The 22,180-nt window shown below is 41.2% G+C and overlaps 1 non-coding gene across 1 annotated transcript; it reads right to left on the reverse strand.

Moving 5' to 3' along the window:
• Positions 1 to 701: 701 nt before the first annotated feature.
• On the reverse strand, positions 702 to 808 carry LOC130021927 (U6 spliceosomal RNA). The gene has a single exon (XR_008792253.1). It is a non-coding gene; the product is annotated as a U6 spliceosomal RNA (small nuclear RNA).
• Positions 809 to 22,180: the final 21,372 nt, after the last annotated feature.

The following is a 22,180-nucleotide window of genomic DNA, read 5'->3' on the forward strand; positions in this document are numbered from 1 at the left end:
GGCGTTTTTCTTGCATGCGGTCAAATTGGGTTCGATTCCCAGCATCACATATGGTTCCCTGAGCACCGCCAGGGGTAATTCCTGAGCGCAGAGCCGGGAGTAACCCCTGTGTATTGCCGGGTGTGACCCAAAAAGAAAAAAAAAACCCCAAACCCCCAAAAAACCCAAAACACTCTTGGAGGTAAGATATCCCTGAATACTTCAGCAGATGTATTTTGGGTTTATTTATTTGCTCGATTTGCTTGAGCGGCCCAGTAACGTCTCCATTGGAGACTTTGTTGTTACTGTGTTTGGCATATCGAATACGTCACGGGGAGCTTGCCAGGCTCTGCCCTGCGGGCGAGATACTCGGTAGCTTGCTGGGCTCTCCGAGAGGGGTGGAGGAATCGAACTCGGGTTGGCCATGTTGACTGCGTGCAAGGCAAACGCTCTACCGCTGTGCTATTTATTTACTTATAATTTTTTAAATTGAATCACCATGAAGTATACAGTTACAGTTCACGGTTGAGTTTCAGTCATTCAGTGTTCCATATCCAGTTAAGCATGGTGCCAACTCAAATCTGTTTTTTTCTGAGTGTCGTTTGAGATTCTGTGGCTTACAATACTATTAATATTGTTTGGTCAGTGATAATTTTTAATTACAAAAAATTGCAAACCTCAGGAAATTTCAGGGTGAAATTCTGACAAACATTTAAAGATAGAAAAATACAGACTGCTTCATGAATTTGCATGTCATTCTTACACAGGAATCATGATAATTTTTTCTGTATCATTCCAATTTTAGTATATGTGCTGCTGAAGTGAACACACATTTGATTTTTCATCAAGTCACTTTTGTACTGCTTAAGGTTAAATTAAATCTAGTATTGTAAAAGGATCTTTATGCAAGAAAAAAAAGAAAAGAAAAGAAAAAGTCACTGAACTGTTTTTTAGACTATTTGTAAAGGACTCTGAAGCTTGTCAACTTGAGAAGGAAGTGGTCACAGAAAACAGTGTATGGGTTTTATTATTATTATTTTTTTAGTTGTCTAATGGACTTGGGGGCCACTTCCACTGGTGCTTAGAGTCCCATGGTGCTCGGGCTATCTCTCTGTGCTCAGGGATCAATCCTGGCAGCGCTTAGGGAAGAACCCTGTGTAGTGGTGCCAGGGATTGAACTCAGCAGTCCTAGCATTCCAAGGCAAGTGTCTTAACCTCCTGTGTTATCTCTCCAGCTGAAAATATATAGATTTTAAACTTATTTTGAGTTCCAAGAGAAGGCATAAAGTTTTTGATGGGACAGTACATTCTGCAAACAGATGAATTTGATATGGAGAGATTTCTGATAAGGAGATTTAAAAGTAGATTTAAAAATACCAATTCTGCTTTTGCATATCTTGTGTGGGAGGGAGGTTTCTGAATGAGCCATATCTTTCCTCCCTTCATTCCAGATGGCTTCCAGGTAGGAAACAAGCAGGTAATAGTGACTTGTTATGCAAAAACAACCACTGGGGGCAATAAGTAAAAAATGGAGATGTGGAGAGCGTGTCTATTACAAATAATATTAATGCTCAGTGTCTTTATATTCATGGAAGGCATATTTTTTAGGAGTTAATTTGAATCTGGAAAAAGGCATTGCTATACTTTTAAGAGATTTTAATCAGCAAGAAATTAATTTTTAAAAAGTCCCAAACACCTTCTAAATCTACAGCTCCCTAGGCATTGGGTCAGAGGTGTTTAGGCTGACACGTTTCATGCTGGCTTAAGATGTCATCCCCAAGTGTAGAAATTCATCTCATTAGACCGTCTTCTGCCTTTGCAGTTTCTAGGTGCCCAAAGGAAGATTTATTTCTGACAAATGAGTGATAATATCTAAAGTCATTAGTAATGATAGTCTAACACCCTGAAATGCTTCTTGGAAGATAGGAATTTAATTAGATGCTGTCTCTTCTGTAGTTAGGGAATGAGTGGGCTGTAAACCCTGTGATCTCTTGCCTCTCTTCCTGTAACTGTAACATTGATACACCTGAACTGTAACCAGACTCCTCTATCCACTCTAGACTTCCCTGTAAGAGAAAATCCGTCTACCTGTTAGTTCTCTGTGTTCTATAACCACCACCTCATATGTTTTCCATGGACCAGGTTCTCTGCTCAGTGCCCTATGAGGACCATCCAATCGAATCTGCTGTACATTCCCCTAAGGACAGCCAAACCTACCTTCATGGGGAGTGAATCTGTCCCTTTGGTGGGACCATTAAGTGGAGAGCAACTGAATTTCAATGACTTGTTAAAGTACAAGTATTTTTATATCAAACATACCCTAACTGCTGTACAATCTCCCACAACTCTTGACCCATTTACCCCAATTTTTATTTTATGGGGCCATTCCTAGTGATACTCATCCTGGCATTATAGACCTGAAGGTTCAGTGCTAGGGCTGGCGATGTCTTGGGCCTGATGGGATGTGTGTGTGTTTGTGTGTGTGTGTACATATGCTTAGAAGCTCTGTGTACTAGAGATCAAAACCAGGACCTCACATATGCTAAGCACGTGCATTACCACTTGAGCCATGTGCACTGTTGCAGAAATCACAACTTTTGCTCTTGAAGTTGTCCCAGCATATTTGTGTGTGTGAGAGAGGGAGAGACAGAAAGATGGGGTTGGGGGAGGGAGAGAGAGAGAAAGAGAGAGAGAGAGAGGGAGAGAGAGGAGAGAGAGTTTTCTAGGATTTTATTTTATTAGTGAACCACCATGAGGTACAGTTGTAGACTTACAAACTTTCGTGCTTGGGTTTTAGTTACATAACGATAGAGTACGCATCCCTCCACCAGTGCCCATTCTTCACCACCAATGATCCAAGTAGCCCTCCCACCCTCCTACCCCCCCCCCCCCCCCATCCCACCCCGCCTTTGTGGCAGGGCATTCCCTTTTGCTCTCTCTTTACTTTAGGGTGTTGTGGTTTGCAATAGAGGTATTGAGTGGCCATCATTTTCGGTCTATAGTCTACTTTCAGCACGCATCTCGCATCCCAAGCGAATCTTTTCTAGGATTTTAAAAGCATTGTAGCACTGTAGCACCGTCCTCCCACTGTTCATAGATTTGCTCGAGTGGGCACCAGTAACATCTCCATTGTGAGACTTGTTGTTACTGTTTTTGGCATATCGAATATGCCACGGGGAGCTTGCCAGGCTCTGCTGTGTGGGCAGGATACTCTCCATAGCTTGCTTGGGCTCTCCAAGAGGGACGGAGGAATCTAATCCGGGTTGGCTGTGTGCAAGGCAAATGCCCTACCCGCTGTGCTATCGCTACAGCCCAGAATTTTAAAAGCATGGCTGTAAAATAAGCTTTCAAAATGACTTTTTCAAAGAGTTATGTTTCAAACATCACAATTCCCATAAACATGTTTCCTTGGAAGGCTTACAGTTCTCTCTGGGCAGTAAGCAAAGGGGTCACGAATATTCTTTTCCTTATTTATTCAGACACTTCTTTTCAGTAGAGGTCAAAGTCGTTGAGTCAAGACTATTGATGAGAAGTGAGGGGTGCAGTTCAGTGGTCCAGCTACACTCACACTTGCTTAGCATGTGTGAGGCTCTGGGTTTGATCTCTAGTACTGAAAGAGAAACAAAAAAACGTTCGTCAGCAGCTGTCTTTTCTAAAATTGATGTAATTTCCCTCAGCATCTTACATGTATTCCAGAGAAAGCCAGTCTCTGAGACAGTGAACAATCAGGAGGCTCCTGAGCAAGCACTTAGTGCAGGTCTGAGTCTCAAGGCACATACCCAGCTGGGCAAGGAACATTACATCTTATTTTTCTGTAAATCAACTTGTGGCTTTACATTTTTTAATTTAATCACAGTGATATACAGTTACAAAGTTGTTCATGATTGAGTTTCAGTCATATGATATTTCAACAACCAACAATGTACATTTCCTATCAGTGGTCCACGTTTCCCTCCCGTCTTCCCCCTTTCCCCGCCTGCCTCTGTGGCAGAAACTTTTCTTCTCTCTCTCTCTCTCTCTCTCTCTCTGTTTGTGTGTCTCTCTCTGTCTCTCTGTCTGTCTCTGTCTCTGTTTCTCTCCTTTAGCGCCTTTTGGTTTGCAATACAGATATTGAAAGGTTATTAGGTATATCCCTTTACCTACTTTCAACACTCAATTCCTGTCCAAAATGATCAGTTCTAACAATTATTGTTATGTTAGTCCCTTTTCCATTCTAACTGCCCTTACACACACACACACACACACACACACACACACACACTTTTGTCAAACTGTTGCTTTAATTGTCATCTACCATTTGTCCTCCAGAGGGACAGGAAATTTTAATTTGGGCATGCATGGTGTTCTTTCTTCTTCTGGTCAAGATTCTGGTGTCTTTCAGAGTGCCTTGGCCAATGTTGGGGTAAGATCTTCCCACCCATGTTCTGTGAGGATGGCCACCATCTGGACGTATATATTCCTGTAGGCTGGCTCTCTGCACTGTCTCTACTCTGTCCACTCTGCCTGGGACACTACGATTGCTGAGATTAGAAGGCCCAAAGATCTGACTCTGGGAAAAGCAAGGGCAGATGGAGCATGTTTCATATCCCCTCACTGCAAACTTATTCCTCTAACTCCCCTTGACTTGAAAAACAAAGAAGTCCTGCCATACCTCTCCCTTGAGGCAAGCAAGAGCAGAGCCTATTTTGTCCCCTAATGCTGGAAGGGAAAAGGAAAAGACCAGACAGAAAACATGAATTTGTATTCCACAGTTATTTTGTCCTATGAGTTTTGAAAACATTGCATATCCCTGTTCCTATATGGGTTTCCATGGCAGTTATTACCATATCAAAGGCTCTGAGAAGTCCTGTAGTGTGAAAATGTATTTACTTGTTAGAAACCAGAAGTTCTGAGGTTAATTTGATTACTGATTCTATTAATATCCCAAAAGGCTAGAGTCCTGAACAGTGCTCTTTAGGAAATCTTTTATTTTAAACTATTTATTATGTAATTTGTGGTAACGTCAATATTACTGTTTTATACGTGCAACCACTCTACACCCACCACCAGAGTGCTCAATCCCTCTGCTCAATCCTATTATTTCAAGGTCCGTTTCCCCCTTTATCACCATCCATTCTTCATTTTTTATTTTTATTTTAATGTAGGAGTATTGCTATTTATTCAACCATTGATTAGACGGATTGAATTGGGCATGAACTCCACCTTACTTTTTTCCCCCCTTTTTTATTAATTTATTTATTGAATCACTGTGAGAGCAGTTACAAAGCTTTCGGGTTTAAGTCTTGGTCATACACTGATGAAACACCTGTTCCTTTACAAGTGCCCATTTTCATCACCAAAAAACCCCAGTATGCTCCCCCCCCACACACATCCTCTCCTTACCTGTGGGGCAAATGATCTCCACATTACTCTCCCTCTACTTTGATCACATTCAATATTTCGACACCAGCCCCACCATTATTATTTGGGATTTTACCCCAACACTCAGATATGCTAAAAAGGCAACTGTAGACAATCTGTTTTCTATTGCTGGTTATGAATAACATATGATGTTGTGTGGCTGTAGTAGAGGCTGCGCGATTTTGGAATTCCAAAATTTTAACAATTAAATCTGGAGGGATTTCTGCCAAAATCTGCTGGGTTCTGAGATTTGTTCCTGAGTCTCTGGGATCATGACCGTTAAGCAGCTTGATCAGTAGCTAGAGAGGTCGATCGTGGGCGGTGACTCGATGTCTCATTGGGGTGGGGAGAAAAGGACTGATTCCACCCCCATCCCATGAGGTCCTGTGTGTCTCCTCACTGTGGGCCCAAACCTGACTGTCCAATGGCCTCTGGAGGATGGCGGCCACTGAGCCTCTAGGGGGAACAGGCCAAGGCACAAAACCTATTCCCACCTGGGGTGGCCCGGTGCCAGTAACCTACTGTGTGGACCGGACGCATTTCTGCCAAAAGCCACTGGGTTCCAAGATAGCACCATCCACTCTATCACAGTTCTTGTGAATTTTTCTTGTTTTTTTTTTCCCATTGAAGATTGTTTAATCTCTTGCTTTGCTTCTTTATACCCCACATATGAGTGAGATTATGTAGTCACTGTCACTGTCGTCCTGTTGTTGATCGATTTGCTCGAGCGGGCCCAGTAACATTGTGAGACTTGTTGTTACTGTGTTTGGCATATCAAATACATCATGGGTAGCTTGCCAGGCTTTGCCATGCGGGTGAGATACTGTCGGTAGCTTGCCCAGCTCTCTGAGAGCGGTGGAGGAAATGAAGGTGGAGGAATCGAACTCAGGTCAGCCACATGCAGGGTAAATGCCCTACCCATTGTGCTATCGCTCCATCATGTAGTGTTTGTCTTTTTTCTTTCTGACTCAATACACTTAACATGACTTCCTTGAATTCTATTCAAGTTGCAGCAAACTGCAAAATTAAAAAAAAATTTCCCTCATAGCTGAATAGTATTCCATCTTGTGTATATACCATTTAATTCTTGATCCATTTCTCTGTTATTGGGTACTTGGATTGTTTCCAGGTCTTGGCTATTGTATATAATGCTGCAATGAGCACAGGAGTGCATATGTCATCTCAGATAAATGATTTTGTTTCGGGGTAGAAGTGGAATCACAGGGTCATAGGATACTTTATTCATAGTTTTTTTTTGAGAGATATCCAAGCTGTTTTACAAAAAGCTCAAACCAAGCAGCTGCATGGAGCAGTGAATGTGTTCTTTTTCACCACATCTGTATATGGACAATGACCATTCTTACTGGTATGAGGTGACATCTCATTCCCATTATTGTTTGCATTTCCCTGAAAAAATCAGTGATGATAAACGTTTCTTCTTATACCTGGTGGTCATCTTTATGTCTCATTTGAGCAGGTGACGGTTCCTTTCCTCGCCTCAATTTTTGATTAAAGGTAAAGGTAAAGGTAAAGGCCCTCCCGTTGATCGTCGATTTGCTCGAGCGGGCCCAGTAACGTCTCCATTGGAGACTTTGTTGTTACTGTGTCTGGCATATCGAATACTCTCGGTAGCTTGCCGGGCTCTCCGAGAGGGGCGGAGGAATCGAACTCGGGTCGGCCATGTTGGCCGCTTGTAAGGCGAACACCCTACCCGCTGTGCTATCGCTCCAGCTAATTCTTGGTTAGCTGTTTATTTTTGGTTATTTAGCTTTGAAAGTGAGTTATACATCTTGGATGTTAGCTTTGTGTCTGATGTGTGAATATTTTCTCCCAAGTACTGGTGTGTCTTTTTTTAAAGCCTTATTTCTTTTGCAGTATAGAAGCTTTCAAACCTGACGTAGTCCCATTTGTTTATTTCTGCTTCTGTTTTCCTTGTCATTGGTTTCATATCATCGAGGAACCCTCTGATTCCTGTTGGGGAGTCCTGCTGATGTTTTCCTCAATGAATATTTTCATCTTAAAAGTTGTATTTCATTATGAAAAATAATTTTATTTCTCATAAAGTTGTTCACAATAATTGATTACGTTCACTATTTCAACACCAATCCCACCACCATTACACTTTCCCACCACCATTATTTTGAATTTTCCTTCCATCACTCAAGCCTGCCCCACAGGTAGATGCCCAACAGGCAGATGCTAGATAAATTTATTTTGCATTGCTTGTTATGAATAGCATGAGATGTGGCCATGCACTTCTGAAATTCTAAAATTTTAAATAATTGGGGTCCGGAGACATCTCTGCAGTGAGATGCTTGGTTCTGAGATTCATTTGTGAGTCTCTGGATCATGGCCATTAAAGTGCTTAAATGGCACCTTAGGGTGTGGCAACCAGGACCCCAAGGGGTGGGGAGATGGCAAGGAGCCACCAATACCCGATCCCTGAAAAATAATTTTTTAACTTGAATCATGAGATATGCAGTTACAAACTTGCTCATGACTGGGTTTCAATCATACCATGTTCCAATACTCGTTCCTTCCCTTCACAGTGTGTGTATATCTATCTTCCACCACCCATGTCCCTAGTTTCCCTCATGTCAAACCCACCCATTCCAACACCCCCTGCCACTAGCCTGACTATAGAGCAGGCACTTTTCTCCTCTCTCTCTCTCTCTCTCTCTCTCTCTCTCTCTCTCTCTTTTTCTCTCTCTCTCTTCCCCCGCCCCTCTTCTGGGCATTATGGTTTGCAGTACAGGCACTGAAGGGTTATTATGTATATCCCTTTACTTACTTTCAGTATTCAGTTCTTATTCATAGTGATCATTACCAATTATTGTCATGGTAGTGCCTTCTCTATCCTTACTGCACTCAACACTGCGCCTGCCTCCTGCCCTCCCACCTAGTGACTTGTGGTAAGCTTCCAACAGTGGACTAGTCCTCCTGGCCCTTATTTCTACTGTTCTTGAATATTAGTCTCATGCTAATTTTTAAAAATATTCCACAAAATGAGTGCTGTCATTCTATGTCTGTCCCTCTCTTTCAGACTTATTTCATTCAGCATGATACTCTAGATACTCTATCTCAATGCATTTATTTTATAGAGACTGGTTTAATATCAGGGACTTTAATCTATTTTGAATTAAACTTTGCATATGGTGTGAGATAGAGATGTCGTTCTTTCTTCCTTCAATTCTTTCCTCCCTCCCTCCCTCCCTCCCTCCCTCCCTCCCTCCCTTCCTTCCTTCCTTCCTTCCTTCCTTCCTTCCTTCCTTCCTTCCTTCCTTCCTTCCTTCACTATATACTTTCCCTAGCACCATTTGTTGAAACAACGCTCTTTAGGAAATCTTTAATAACTCTGTGTGGACTCCTTGTTGTTACTGACAAGGAGACTGGAGGGATAGATTCTGATGTTTTCTCATAGAGGCATAACACTGGTTTCTGTCCTATGGAACTCAAGTATTCTGGACCCTCCATTGTGTCCACACTGCCTTACAAGAATTCTGAGACTGTGCCTTCCGACATTTCTAAAATGTTTACTCTTTCCTTTGGGCTGTTCCTGGGCTTCTACATCACTGCAGTTGTTCCACAAGACATCAAAAATTAGGCAAATAACTTGGCATTATCAGTGCATTGAAAATGGAGGCATTAGGTATAGGGAACATATATATGAATATGAAAAACACTTGGTGAGTGTTTACTATAGAGATTAATCAAATCTAGCACAATAAGCACTAGGATAGGCCTGAAAGTCCTGCCCTAAACTCAGCCCTGAAGGGACATAGGCTTGCTGAAGTTCTTTCTTACTGCAATGAACAAGGTATTCAGAACTTTCATCATGTGATGAATCAAGAGTGAGGGACTCAGGCTAACACAGTAATATAGTAATTACACTCTGCTACTGTTCGTGTGTTCCTGTATATTCTTTAGAAAGGCTTGTGCATTTTTCTCTGGTACCTTTTGGACTCTTTGCTTATTGCTAAAGGACTCAGCGATCAATTGTTCTGTCCTGAGTCATTTTCTCTGCCACATTTCTTTGCTTCAAAATGATTTCCTTCTGATGATTTTCTACTTAAGATTTCTATTCCTTTAGCATTCTCACTGCTCTTCTACCTTGGGCTGGGTGAGAGAAACCCAATTGTATTAACAAGAACACGTAAAGGTACAAGATTCAAATGCTCGCACACCCCGTTTGGATTCCCAGAGTGCTCTCTGCAGGCTCTGGAGTTAGGAGAAAATCAGGTGACAAACATAGGAGGCGCTTAAAAGATTACCCCTCCCCCCTGTTTTTTGAATTACGTTACTTGACATTCTCTCCTAATGTGACTCTGGTCTTCAGAAGGAAGTGGCAAAAGACATTTGTGGTTATCCATAAGTTTAGAAATTTGAAAATCTACTTTGGCCCTACTTAAGAGCTGGAAGGTGGGTCTAGCCCTACTTCTCTTTCTTCCCTGTACAAATTTCTGATCTGCAGGCTGAGATCTGAGTTAATCATTTTCTTCTCCATGCCCTGAAGGAAACCCAGTGCAACTGTAAATCCCAGAAGTGTCAGATTCAGAACTCTAGGAGGGCGAGTCAGCGGTCAGCTTGGGGCTCCTGGGAACACTGACAGTGTGCAATCCCACAGGGCAGGAAAGGGCTGGGGTTCTTCTGTGTTAGCTGATGAGGGACTTTTCACTTAGTCAGTGAACTTCTTATTCCATTTAGCTGACCCTAGAATCTTGGCTTACGTGCAGAGCTGTATCAATTACAGTAATTTACATGAATTATTTACCAATTATCCTTAATTACCAGGCTGCATGATAACGATTATACATATCATCAAATGTGTGCCAGATCAACTTGGTTGTAAGATTTATTTGATTGCAATACTAATCATTGTGCACATCTGCTTCATCTTTGTGAGTTGCTCATGCAGTATGGATATTTTCTCACACCTTGAGAACAATGAAGGTTATATTGGATGGCACTTGTTATTCACTGATGGGTTGGAGGAAGAAGGAAAGTAATGATGATTCATATCTGCTTGCAAACCCACACTTTCAGGTGATTAGTTTTAAAGATAAAGTAATGGTATTGTGCTTCATCAGAGTGCAAGTTAATATCCTTATTCACATTTCTACCTTATCCTTTGACATGGTAAGAAATTCCATAAACATTTAGCACATTGGATTGCACTGAATTTGAAATGACACCAGTTTCTCTTTCGTGGATAAAAACATTAGTGGTCATTATCCCAGAATAAAAGATGTCAATTTCTTCCACTCTTCTGAACAAAAACACGTAAAGGTGCAAGGTTCATAAGATCATTTTCATGGAATTTTATGGAAGCTATACAAAATGTTACATGTAAATTGAAATGCAGTGATGGAGTCCCTTGAACTATGACATCTGTGATCCTTATCAGTAAAGAATTAACATCATATTTCCTGAGCTGTCAACTGCTTAATGTCAAGGACACGTGGTAACGAATTAGACCATCATTAGTGCAAAAGCTTTGTGTAGATAGGATCTAATAACCTGTGTTGACTGTTGGAAAATTATTATCATGAAATATAAAATTTAGCATTAAAATTATAATTATTATGAAAATGAAATTTTCGTATGGGAATTTTCTTATGGCAATTTAAACTGCATGATGCTGAAAGGTCAATCTTGATTAATCCCAGATCTATTATCCAAATGTAATAATTTCCCCTTAATTCTGTACAGGAATCATGTATGTATGTATTTGTATGTATGTTGACAATTTTGTTTAAAAATAAGGTAGTGGGGGCTACAGAGAAAGTACAATGGGCAGGGTGTTGTGTGCAAAGTTTGCTTTGCATGTGACTGACCTAAGTTAGATCCTCATTATCCCATAGAGTCCCCCAACACTGCCAGAAGTGATTCCTGAGTACAGACAAAACCAGGTGTAATTCCTGAACATCACCTGTGTGACCCAAAAAGTCTAAATAAATAAATAAATAAAATTTAAAAAAAGACAGACTTAAAGAATAAAAATAAGGTAGTGATTAGGTAAATTTAAAACATACCATAAAGTATGAAAAACAATGCCCCGAATATTTTTCTCACTTCCAATTTAAGAAATAATGTCAATAAGTATACCCTTTGTATTGGCATATTTTTAAAACTTAGAATTCTTGTTGCTTAATATTTTAATTCCTCTTCTGATTCTATCTTCCTCTAAGAGGTAATAGCCCTTCTCAATTCTCCCATGTCTACTTCTAATATTTTTATGATGTATTTATGTATTCTAAGCAATATGTAGTAATGCTCTTTTTTTTTTTGGGTCACACCTGGCGATGCATAGGGGTTACTCCTGGCTCTGCACTCAGGAGCCTCTCCTGGTGTTGCTCAGGGGACCTTCTGGGATGCTAGGAATCGAACCCGGGTCTGTCACGTGCAAGGCAAATGCACTACCCACTATGCTAGCTTTCCAGCCCAGTAATGCTCTTTAATGCTTGTGAAATTATATGAATTTTCTGTTACATGAGTTTAATCTGTAGTAGAAAAGTCATTTGTGAAGACATGTATAGTTACAGTTTATTAATTTTCATAGCCATATGAAAACTATTCTATTATAGCAAAAGATCACAATTATATAGTAATTTTATTTTGATAGATATGGCTGCCTTAGTTTTGCTACTATAAATAATACCATAGTGAGTGATTTTGTGTATGACCCTCAGACAAATGTGTTAATTTTTCTAAGATAAAAATCCAGGAATAAGATTGCCCAATGATGGAATATGCAATTTGCAAGCATTTCTAGGTATTGCCAAATACCCAGTAATGTTCTCAAAGTAATCACATATTTATTTTACATTTTTCATTGATTAAAAATTTCATTTTTTTAAATTAGAATTGAAGTCAAGTGTTTACAGTGATGTTGGCGTTAATGGTCATAGTTACCTTCTCTCACCACAACCGAAGTGTCCAAGATTTTCCGACCCATTCTCCGGTGTCATAGCCCACCTTCCTACTCCTTCCCTAATCTGGGGTTCTCAGTTTGTACCCTAGTATTCAGAGTTTGTTACCCTTAGAATGATCTAGTCTCTTGTTTTATTTCCCTATACATAGCAGTGTACTTTAATTTTTTCTTATTTATTTATTTGGTTTTTGGATCATGCCCTATGGTGCTCAGGATTTACTCTTGGCTCTGTGCTCAATGATCACTCCTGGTGGTGCTCAGGGATCGTATGGGGTGCTGGGAATTAAATCTAAATTGGCTGCTTGCTCTACCCATTGTATTATCACTTTGACCCCAGTGCATTGTTATTTTTAAATAATAAAAAGGCTTGACCTACATTGATATATATGTGATATAGACAATCAGTGGGCTGGAGCGATAGCACAGCAGTAGGGTGTTTTTCTTGCACGCGGCCGTTTGATTCCTCTGCCCCTCTCAGAGAGCCTGGCAAGCTACCGAGAGCATCTCGCCCGCATGGCAAAGCCTGGCAAGCTACCCATGACGTATTTGAGATGCCAAACACAGTAACAATAAGTCTCACAATGGAGACGTTACTGGGCCTGCTCGAGCAAATCAATGAACAATGGGAGGACAGCGTTACAGTGCTGCAGACAATCAATAGGTATTAGAATTGTACTGTCTTACTTAATAAACACTTATTCATTTACGGCAAGAAGTGGGGCTGGGATTAGAATCTAGGATTCTTGTCAAACCTGTATGCTTCATGTTACTTTATATTCTGTCTCCTCTTTATCAAATAAATTTGAACCTAAATAAATATGTGTTTCTTTGCATGGACTTTGTTTATGGGGCTATATGTGAGAACCTAGTTCTTTGGCTTCTTTTAATCTTTTTATATGGAACCATTTCTTTTTCTCTCCATCCATTTCTTCTTTTTCAGCCTTACATCCACTTGTTTTGAGACTTAAGTAATATATATCCTCCATTCAAATCATCCCATTTTCATTTTGCTGGTGGACTACCACCAAGTTTTGGTGGGTTTCTATCCATTTCTTTTTTTTTTCTTTGATTTTTGGGCCACAGCCAGCAATGCTCAGGGGTTAGGGGTTACTCCTTGTTCTGCATTCAGGAGTTACTTCTGGCAGTGCTTGGTGTACCACATGGGGTGTGAGATACTGAACCTAAGTTTGGCTGCGTGCAAGGCAAAAGCCCTACATGCTGTACTATTGCTCTGGCCATTATCCAGTTTCTTGTGTGGACGTTCTTTGAGACGATATAATATCTTCTTCATCCAGTTTATAATATCTTCATCCAGATATAATGTCTTCTTCTTTCACCCACAGTTTAACATCCATCAGTGATTACTGCCAGAAATAGCTACTTCTGTGGCAGTTGCTCATCAGTCATTTAAAATCTTATTTACACCTCAAACTGGCCTCAGTAAATGTATTCTATTATCACTGTGAGTACAGACAATGTACTAAGTGAACTAGTGAATACAATAGGTTAATTGTTATCATCTAACTTCTGAATTCTCACACCATATACCAGAAAACTCCTCACAAAAACACCTCCCTCCCAACTCATTAGAATTAGATTACCCCATAATTGTAATATGCTAACAACTGGAAGTTTTCAAATTAAAAATTGTAGAAGGCATACTAATGTGTTTATCCATTTCCACAATGATTCTATTAATATTATCCTGCCCCTTTTAAAAATGCAGAAAAATTTCTAATAAAACTGCTCAATAACTTGTACTTCTTGTGAAAGAATTTATTTGCTGAAGTTGCAAAAAAAAAAAAAAATTAAATAAATAAATAAACCCAACATCAAACCAGAAAAGAAAAACAACCCTTTTTCCCTCTGAACACAGCTTCTCTTAAGGGGTGTTCTGTAACATATAGGCTGATAGAAAGCTTCTGGACCCAGGATCTAAAGAAAGCACAACTTGATGTTTTCCTTTAATAGGACCTGTGGGGTCAACTTCTCATGAAGAGGAAGGTTAAAATTTCACTGCGCATCAAGAGGCTCACTCCTGCTTCTCCACCTCATGTTTAAAAACATGGATATTGGGAGGTGGGGGTGGGTGGGTGGGAGGAAGAACGCTTCGCGTCCTTATCAAGTAGGGCATAACAAAATTGGAAATTGGTTCATGATTTATCGCACCTCTGGCGACACAGTGAAGTGTGCGGCAAGATTAACTCCGGGAATGTACAGTAGCTGCTTGCGCAGCATGACTAAAGCAAGACCCTGTGAGCAGGGGAGGTCGCAGATGAATCAGGCCGGGACTGGGAAACTTCCATGGGTACAGGCAGCACAGATGCGTGTTGTTCGCTTTTGCTAGCGCTCGCATTCGCTCTTTGGGGCTAGTAGGAACGCAGACGCAGAAGGCCCTGAAGGTCCTTCTCTCTTCCTTCCTTCAGCCACCTGGACCCCTGAAAGTCCGGCCGAGACAAGGGGCTCTTTGTTTGTTTCCCAGCCGAGGCCGCTGCAGGTCGGCAAGCACAGAGAGTCGAGGAGCAGTCCAGACTGGGCGCACAAGACCGCTTTGTTGGAGCCCCTGGTGTGGGGGGCGGTGGGCGGGTGGGGTCTGGGGGGCTTTTTTGGCGAGAGGGACATTTTGGACACCCGCAGGAGTGTGGGGTTGTGGACATAGCCGGGGGGAGGGAAAAGTATTTGAAAGCGAGCCCTTTCTGGAAAGTCTCGCGAGGTGAACAAGGATGTGCAGTGTGATTTTGGTGCTGGAATATTCCTTAAAGCGGACCTTCAGACTGTGTTAGGGGTGGGGGTGGTCTCAGATCATTCCCTTAATGAAATTGTCAAATGCAACACTGGAGCATTAAGATGGCATTGCAGTGATATAAACCAAAACAGGAGGCTAATTTACATTTCTGCCCATGCCGCTAATGTAAATTGGTTATTAGCTATTTATGCTAAAGAGTGACTATATAAAACATAAAGGTAGTTTTATGTACTGCATTTTGCCCTCTGAAATCTGCTGTGCACAGCGTTTGCAGTAGGTGAGTTCCACGCCCCCTCCATGCAGGATGGCATTTTTGCTGCCTAATTAACATATTTATTAACAAATTCCTGCCCCCCTTTCTACAATTTGCATTTTACAATACTTCATCCTAACCAAGTGAAGACAATCCCAGGCTCTGATTTTGCGATTTTATTGGGATATTGTGTTAGCTTTTAGTTTTTAGTTCTTGGTCTTCTCTTGCCTTCCTTACTTTTTAGGCAGGAGTAATTAAGAGAAAATGCCATTTACGAACAGTGATAATTCAGGAATAATAGGATGCAAATGAGTTTCGCTTATCACATCTTTTTTGTGTCCCTGGGCAGGTGTGAGTGGGGATGTGGATATGAGGGACCTACTCATGCTTCTCAACTCCTCTCACAAAGTTATCTTTTGCTCATCACTGGCAAACTCTGTAGGCAAGGAGATCCCTTTCTCATTTCTTCTCTCCTGTTAACTCAAGAAAATTAAGTCAGAAGTCAAGAGCAAAAGGACGTGGAAAAGGTTCTTGAGAAATTTTTTTTTTTTTTTTTTGCGCCACACCTGGCAGGGCTCATAGATTACTTTTGGCTCTGTGCTCAGAGATCGGTCCTGGAGATTCCCAGAGGACCATATATGGTGTGGGGAATTGAAATTGGGTGGGCTGTGTGCAAGGCAGGCACACTATCCCCTGTACTAGCTCTCTGGCCCCCAAAGGTAAACTGACTGTCTAGGATGGGATTTCTATTTATTTATTTTTATTTAACCTATTTAATTTTTGGTTTGAGGCCACACCCTGGTGTACTTAGACATCACTCCTAGCGGGGCTCTGGGGACCACATGTGGTGCCAGAGATCGAACTAGTGCTCGAGTACTGATAGCTATTCCACCTGCTGTCCTACGAACTTTCTTGAGAATTATTTTAAAATTGCTTAATATTTAGGTATATAGTTGTTATTAAGAAGCTCCCAAACCAAGTTAATACTGATGCCTGGGTATTGGAATCAAGGTTTAATACAAATTTCAAGGAGTAAGTCCCCAGAAAATGCCAAGGTGCAGCCAGGTTCATAAGGTTGAGACTGCTTCAAAAGGCTTTTCAGAAAAAAAAGCCTTGATCACATTATGCTTTATTATGTTTTCATGACACCACTCAATATAAAAGTATGTGAAACTTAAATTTTTTAACTTTTTTTTGGTTTGTTTTTGGGCCACACTTGGTGATGCTTAGGGTTTACTCCTGGCTCTGCACTCAAGAACTACTTCTGGCAGTGCTCAAAGGACCATATGGGATGCCAGGGATCAAACCCAGGTCTGCTGCTTGCAATGCAAGAACCCTATCCACTGTACTATTGATCCAGTCACCCCCCACACCAATATTTAATTCATGATAATATATGCACACCCATGTTCAAAGCAGCACAAATTATAATAGCTAAGATGTGGAAACAGGGCCAGAGAGCTAGTATATTGGGTAAGACTTGAACACAGCTGACTGATGTTTGATCCTGGCACCAAAATATGTTACCTCAAGCACAATCAGGAGTGATACTGAGTACAGCTGGGTGTCCCCCGCTGCCACTCCCTCCCCCCAAATCTGGAAACAGCCCAAGTACTGTTTAAGGACTGGTGAGTGGATCAAGAGTGGGTATATCTATTATTCCAACCATTGACAAGTCCTTCCAGCCCACCGTTTTCTCTGGTCATGGATATTAGTCTTCTACTATATATATTTTTATATACCACAAATGAAAAGTCGTTCTATATTTGTTCCTTTCTTTTGGACTCATTTCACTCTGCATGATATCACACTGGACAAGAGCTGCTTGTTAAAGTAGGTAAAGGGATTTTTTTTTTTGCTGGGCATTTAAAAATTAAAATTTTTTATTGAATCACTGTGAGCTACGGTTACAAAACTTCCGGTTTGAGTTTCAGTCATCCAGTAAAGGGATATTATTTGATAACCTTTCAGTATCAATATTGCAAAGCACAATGCCCAAAAACAGAAGGAGAGAGAGAGAAAGAGAGAGAGAGAGAGAGAGAGAGAGAGAGAGAGAGAGAGAGAGAGAGAGAGAGAGAAGAGAGAGAGAAGAGAGAAGCGCCTGCCATATAGGCAGGCTGAGGCTGGGGGGTGGAGAGGGAGTGGGGGGGTTGATGGGAGGGAACCTGGGGACACTGGTGCTGGGAAATGTACACTGGTGGAAGGATGGGTGCTGGAATGTTGTATGATTGAAACCTAATCATGAATAGCTTTATAAGGGTCTATCTCACAGTGATTCAATTGAAAAGTAAAATAGAAAAATAGAAGAAACATATCTTAGCATAATAACAGCCATATATTATCACCTCTAAATATACTAAAAAAAGAGTAGGTATATCTATATCTGTATATCTCACAGTGGCATATTACTCAACTCTAAGGAAGGATGAAATCTTGCCTTTTGCTACAACATGCGTGGGACTGGGAGTGGGTTGCTTAGAGAAATAATTCAGAAGCAGAAAGACAAATATCAGATGATCTTACTCATATTAGGGTATTAAGAAACAAAGCAAGCGAATAGACTGTCCAAGGAGAATAAACCCCTAGACTCTGACCACAGAACAGAGGTTTCTAGGGCAGGGACAGTGCACAGGAAGGGTCTTGTGGAATGCGGTGAAGAGCTGTCATCTCGTTGGTAGTGGGTGTGATATAACACCGTTTACATTATTCGATACTAAAGTCAGAACGGGGCTTTCTGTTGCCTCGGGAAGAGAGAGTCCAGGGTTCACTTATTGGTGGTTTCACTGCTCCTCCCTCCCCTTGCTTTCTTTATTTTTTCCCCCGTTGGGATTCCCCTTCCTTTCCCACCTCTCCTCTCCCCTTCCCTCTCTTCTCCTTCCTTCCCCTTCTCTCCTAGCTGTGCTCGGGGCTTACGCCTGGCTTTGCACTCAGGTATTACTCTTGGTGGGTTCAGGAGACCATACGGGGTGATGGGGATCGAATATGGGTGGACTGTGTACAAATCAAGTACCCTAACCTCTGAATTAATTATTGCTTGGGCCCTGGCGTCTGATTTCCTGTCAATACAGTTAAGGTTTCTTTATGTTGGGACAACACAAAAAATGTAAAAATGTAATAAGTGAGTCCTTTAGAGAGTACTGATAGTGAAAACAGAGGCGAGATGGTGAAAATATCAGTGGAGAGTTCAGGAATCTCTCAGGAGTGGGAGCTATGCTTTTCCTAAGAGAGCTTTTACTTAGGAATCTCAAACTCTTCTCATTTTCCCTGGGGCTGAGATATTGCTGTAATGCGCATTCTAGAAACCGGTTAGGATCTTCAAGACAAGCCTTTACAAATACTTGCAGTCCACCTTAGTTATGCTGACCATTGAATAGGGAGGCGTATGCGAGCCCTTTTCCTACAGATGAATTCCTGCCTGGGATCCTGGAACATGCAAGCAGTGACCACTTATTTCTTCATCCCTGTGAAATGATAGAGTCAAGGGTTTCTTTGAGGAAGTAGAGCCACATGGTGCTATATAAATTTAATTACTCTTATTATCATCACTCTGATTTTAACTCGATTTAAGAATTTTATTGGTCCTAATTGTAGTGGTTATGAATGTTGATGTTGTTTTCTGCCATATCTAATTTCTATAAGGAATACATATCTTTTCTTCTTAATAATTGAAAATAACTCCCTCTTAATGGATTCATACATTCATACAGAATTTCAATCTTTGGCTTTGACATTAAGGGTTGGTACATTATAGCAGCTGCTATAAAAATTGTATTTTTTCTATATCCACTAATATCCTCTCTGTATGTTCTAATAGTCTGATGCTTTCCGTTATGGAAGAATACTAGTCAATTTGGAATGTAAAATAATTGAATAAACATTTTATATGCAAAAATAAAAATAGTGCTTAATGATATTTTGCTATTGGCTTTTGCTAGATTTTTGAAATTCTCAATTTGTAGTAATATCAGATGGGGTTTATTTCAAATAATGGGTAAGAACATATGTTTAGGGCCAGAGAGATTTCATGGGTTAAAGTACTTCCTTTGTGTGTGGCTGACCCAGTTGATCCCTTAGAACCCCCAGAAGTGATCCCTGTGCATAGCTAGTTGTGGCCCCTAAGTAAAACCAAAACCAACCAACAACCAAAAAAAAAAAAAGAAGAAGAAGGTGTGTTCAACTATACCAGGCACAATTTTTGGTCCCAGAAAATTAAAACTTATTTAAGGGCAGAGTGATAATACAGCTGGTGAGGCACTTGCCTTGCACAGGTTTCATCAGCAGCAGCCCATATAGTCCTTGAGCCTGCCAGGAGTGATTCCTCAGCGAAGACCCAGGATTAAGTTCTGAGCACTGCTGGACGTGACCTAAAAGCAAAAACCAAAACCCAACAGAAAAATCCAACTTATTTGTACCACCTTGGTTAAACAGGCTGTTATATTAGGAAGACTTGTATAAATACTCAGGAATGAACTGCAGCACTTTATTTTTGTTCCAATGGCATATGCATCAGCTAATTTTAAATATTAAAACTAATTATACAAGACCACTTCCCTGAAGGAAGTGCCATGTAGGGAAGGAGAGGTAGAGGCCTACGGGGTAAGCCATGGGGTCAGATGGGTGTGAGGGTAGAGGAGAAAACTGACTGACCAGGAAAGGAGCCTGAAGGTGCCTCTGTAGCCTGTTCAAGCATCCACTTTTCTTCAGGGACTCTTGCTAATTTATACCTTATTGAATAATATATTCAAGTTAATTTTATTGAAACAATACATGGGAGTCAGGGAGATAGCTCAGAGGGCTGGAGTGCATGTCATGCCTCTGTGACAGTCTGAGCTCCAGCCCCCCTGACTGTATGTCATCCCGCCCTCAGAACCACTGGGTAAAGCTCCAATGACCCTGAATATACCACATGTGGCCCTGGTGGTTCCCAGCACCTCTAGGCTCTAGTAGTACTATACTCCTGGCTCTAGTACTGAAAATCCAGGTTCATACAGCCCAACCAAGTATTGGTACGAGTGCCCCTATGGCCCCCTGAGCACTGTCTCAGAGACTTAGCTCCTATCCCAAAATATGTTTATTTTCAAAACTTCAAGCAAAATTGTATTATGGAAAGCTCACAGTGTTCCAAAAATTTTCCATCCCATTGCTTCACACTCTAGGGATAATATGTATCTGTGTATCAGTGGATAGAAATTTCTGGGCAGCGAATAAATATGGTTAGATTTAAAGAGAATCTCCAAGAAGCAATGTGGGAAAATCTTTTGACAGGAAGTAGACTGGAGCTAAGGAGGAAACTTAGAGGATGGTTATATATCATAGCCATCTTCAGCTCGGTGACATGTCACTTCCTTTGACCAATAAAATTCAAGCCAAGATGACATGTAGCTTTATGTGTCTTTTCAGGGTCAATGCTTTAAAATCCAGTTCCTATTTTTCCCCCACATCCAGCAATATTCAGGGGTTACTCCTGGCTCTGCACTCAGGAATTAATTACTCTTGATGGTGCATCAGGGATCATATGGGATGCTGGAGATCGAACCAGGGTCAGCTGCATGCATGGCAAAATCCCTAGACTATCTCTATAGCCCCAGTTTCTGCTTCTTAAAACCCTCTTTTCCCTATTTGAGATACTCTCTTGCCCGATAGCAAGCAACATTTCATTTAAAGTTTGCTTCATCAACCTTGATTCTAGAATAAAGACAATTGGAACAGACCATAACTGAGCATGATAAGCATAGAGTATGAGCAAGAAATTACTTGTATTTTTGTTAGTGTGATTTTGGGATTATTTGTAACACAAACAGAACCTGGTCTATATTTGATTGATACAAGGATTGGGCAAGATACTTGTACAGAAAACTTGGTTGCTTAATATTGACATAAAGGGTAACGTTGAGTTAAGAATGACTTAGAATCAGAAAATTACAAGTTGTAGGCTTTGTTTTTGTTGTTTGTCATTGTGCACTCATCATAATTTTATATTTCATTTTGCTATTTTATGTATTTCCTGGGAGAATGTATTTTACCAATGAAATGGCATGTCGGATTTCAGAAGGATGAACTTTGGGAACAACATATCCGTCCTGCAGAATTTGGTATGTGGGCAGGGGGACATGGCTATCGAATAGGTCTGAGTAGAAGTCATGAATAATCTTCTCCATTGCCCTTCTGGAAGATGTGATAGATCCATCAGGATGTTGGAGGGCAGTCATCTTGGTCTTGTAGTTGGCGAAGGACAGGAGGGCGTTACAACTGCTTTTCCTGGCTTCTGCTGCATCTACCAGCTCTTTTCTCTTTGAGGTTTTCCTTGATCGCATCTCTGCACTGCTTTGCGAGCTCGAATGTTTGCTTGCTGTTGCCTGAGGCATGTGCCAAAACACGTTGGCGAATAAGCTCAAAAGTTTTTGAAGACAGTCGTCTTTTTGTGACTATCTCTCTCTTGGCGTTCCTCCCACAATCGTGGAGGTGCTGAACCAGTCGATCGCATTCCTCATCAATGTTGTCAATAATGGCATCTTCCCATATTGCCGCAATAGTGCCAAAGAGCTCCCAGTTGGTGGTCGTTCTGGGAGTTCTCTTCTTAAACTTTGCAGCCCTTTCTCCCCACTCTGTGAAGTATAATTTTGCACGAAGGAGACGGTGGTCTGATCCTGCTTGTAATTTTGGAACAACAGCGACATTGGTCAGGCAAAACTGTCAATTAAATATGATGTGGTCAGCACCCAATAAGAGAGAACAAAAGGGAATGCCCTGCCACAGAGGCAGGGTGGGATGGGGGGGATGGAGGGTGGGAGGGATGCTGGGATCCATGGTGGTGGGAAGTGGGCACTGGTGGAGGGATGGGCATTTGATCATTGTGTAATTGAAACCCAAG

The sequence above is a fragment of the Sorex fumeus genome, unplaced genomic scaffold, assembly GCF_029834395.1.
Source record: "Sorex fumeus unplaced genomic scaffold, SorFum_2.1 ptg000018l, whole genome shotgun sequence".
NCBI lineage: Eukaryota > Metazoa > Chordata > Mammalia > Eulipotyphla > Soricidae > Sorex > Sorex fumeus.